The sequence below is a fragment of the Colobus angolensis genome, unplaced genomic scaffold (genome assembly GCF_000951035.1).
Source record: "Colobus angolensis palliatus isolate OR3802 unplaced genomic scaffold, Cang.pa_1.0 Scaffold706, whole genome shotgun sequence".
Lineage (NCBI taxonomy): Eukaryota > Metazoa > Chordata > Mammalia > Primates > Cercopithecidae > Colobus > Colobus angolensis.
Window position 1 is genome coordinate 30,245 of NW_012120777.1, and position 2,784 is coordinate 33,028.

Genomic DNA, 2,784 nt, shown 5'->3' on the forward strand with positions numbered 1-2,784 from the left:
CTGCAAGCTCCGCCTCCCGGGTTCCCGCCATTCTCCGGCCTCAGACTCGACTACAGGCACCCGCCACCGCACCCAGCTGATTTTTGGTATTTTTAGTAAAGACGGGGTTTCACCGTGTTAGCCAGGATGGTCTCGATCTTGTGACCTCGCAATCTGCCTGCCTCGGCCTCCCAGAGTGCTGAGATTAAAGGGGTAAGCCACTGCGTCCGGCCAAAGCAAGATTTTCTGTTAATATAGACTACTTAACTACCAACTTTCCCAAAACTTCACGTTTACAGTTTCTACCAGAAACTATTGTTATTTAAATTCAGAATCAGTAATATTTACTGATGAATTGTTTTTCTCCAGTTTCCTTTGAAGTAGAATGAGAGAAATGGAATACAAATAGAGTAGGAGAGACAACAATAAGAGCTGTCAAATTATAAAATTTATCATATTTTAGCCAGGTGCAGTGGCTTATGCCCGTAATCCCAGTACTTAGGGAGGACGAGGTGGGCGGATCATGAGGTCAGGAGATCGAGACCATCCTGGCTAACATGGTGAAACCCCGTCTTTACTAAAAATATTAAAAAATTAGCTGGGCGTGGTGGCAGTGCCATTAGTCCCAGCTACTCGGGAGGCTGAGGGAGGAGAATGGTGTGAACCCGGGAGGCGGAGCTTGCAGTGAGCCGAGATGGCACCACTGCACTCCAGCCTGGGCCACAGAGCAAGACTCCATCTCAAAAAAAAAATAGATAAAAAATAGAAATAACTTATAACTTCTGTCAACTGACTTGAGAGCACTTCCATCTTACATTTCTGAAAGATGCAGAGAAATTTATAAACTATGGTCCTATTTTTGTAAGCTATAGGAAGAAAAATCTACATATATATATAGATATAGATATGATTTTAAGAGAATGAAGAAAGATATAGATGGATACAGTCACTCTGCTAGCAACTTTACCTGGGAAGAGGAGAAGCAGGCAGTATCATTGGAGAAAAGAGAGGAAAGAAAAGGTTAAAAGGAAAAAAACTATTATTTCAAGTCAGGACAATTTTTATAAAGTTATCGTGTGTTTGAAAAGGGCAAACATGGCCGGGCACGGTGGCTCATGCCTGTAATACCAGCACCCTGGGAGGCTGAGGTGGATGGATCACGAGGTCAGGAGACGGAGACCTTCCTGGCTATCACAGCGAAACCCCATCTATGCTAAAAAATACAAAAAAATTAGCTGGGCTTGGTGGCGGGCACCTGGAGTCCCAGCTACTTGGGAGGCTGAGGCAGGAGAATGGTGTGAACTCAGGAGGCGGAACTTGCAGTGAGCCGAGGTTGCACCACTGCACCCCAGCCTGGGAGACAGAAAGAGACTCCATCTCAAAATAAGATAAAAAGAAAAAAAGAAAAGTGTAAACATTTATCTCTATATAAGTTTATTTGATTAAACTTGGTGAGCTGGGCGCAGTGGCTCATGTCTGTGATTTCAGCACTTTGAGAGGCCAAGGTGGGTAAATCGTTCAAGTTCAGGAGTTTGAGACCAGCCTGGGCAACATGGTATGGTGGTGTGCACTTGTGGTCCCAGCTACTTGGGAGGCTGAGATGGGAGGATCGCTGGAGACTGGGAAGTTGAGGTTTCAGTGAGATCACACCACTGCACTCCAGCCTGAGTGGTAGAACAATAGTAATAAATAAAATAAAATAGTAATAAACAGTAATAATAATAGTAACTTGTTGATCGTGGTACTAGATCTTCATATTTCTTACTTGATTTTTGACTACTTGTTCTGTAGATTTCTAAAGGTAAAGTTTCCCACAAAGCCATGGATTTGTTTTCTCCTTATAATTCTCAGTTTTTGTATTATATATTTCAATCCTATGTTACTAGATACATACAAGCATAAGGCTAAACTTATTAGTAGATTGAGTATTTTATCCCTACGGAACATTATTTTTTGTCTTTTTGAGTAACAATGATTATTTTTGCCTTAAAATCTGTTTTGTCGAATGGTAAGATTGCTTGTACCACTTGCTTTCCTTTTTCTGGCGTTTTCCCAGCTACCTTTTCCATCTCTGTACTTTCAATCTTTCTGTATTACTCTGTTTTGCTGTCTCTTATACAACAACACATGGTTCAGCTCTTTTTAAACTCAATTCAGAAGTCTCTGTCTGTTAGCAGCGAATTTGACATAGTCATAGTAATTTTTATTATGGTTACTGATATATTTGCACATTTTCTACCAATTTACCTTGTGCTTTCTTTCTTTTTTTTTTTTTTTTTTTCAGAGTGCCTCGCTCTGTCTCCGCCTCCTGGATTCAAACAATTCTCCTGCCTCAGCCTCCTGAGTAGCTGGGACTATAGGCATCCGCCACCACGCCCAGCTAATTTTTGTATTTTCATTAGAGACGGGATTTCACCATATTGGCCAGGCTGGTCTCGAGCTCCTGACCTTGTGATCCGCCTGCCTCGGCCTCCCAAAATGTTAGGATTACAGGAGTGAGCCACTGGGCCCGGCTGTGCTTTCTATTTTATATGCTGTTTTTGTGTTTCTTTTTCATCCCTGATCTTCGGTTAGCTGCTGGCATTTTACTTGTTCCCAACTAATTTTTCTTCTAATGACTTGAAAAGTATATGTTTAGTTCCTGTATCTTTATGTTTTTATACACATAGCTACACATATTATTAATTGATATCCAGAGCTAATTGTGTAGATAAAATGGGACTCCTAGCATGCTTTTACTTCTCTCTCCTACCTCCTTTCCAGACTTCATAACTTTCCATACTGAGTTATCTCAGATTTTAGTTT

General features: G+C 41.3%; 1 long non-coding RNA gene across 1 annotated transcript in view; it reads left to right on the forward strand.

The window, feature by feature from the left end:
* LOC105501374 overlaps nt 1–2,784 on the forward strand; it is an 8,040-nt gene that overhangs the window by 4,504 nt on the left and 752 nt on the right. The gene's annotated exons all lie outside the window — the stretch shown is intronic.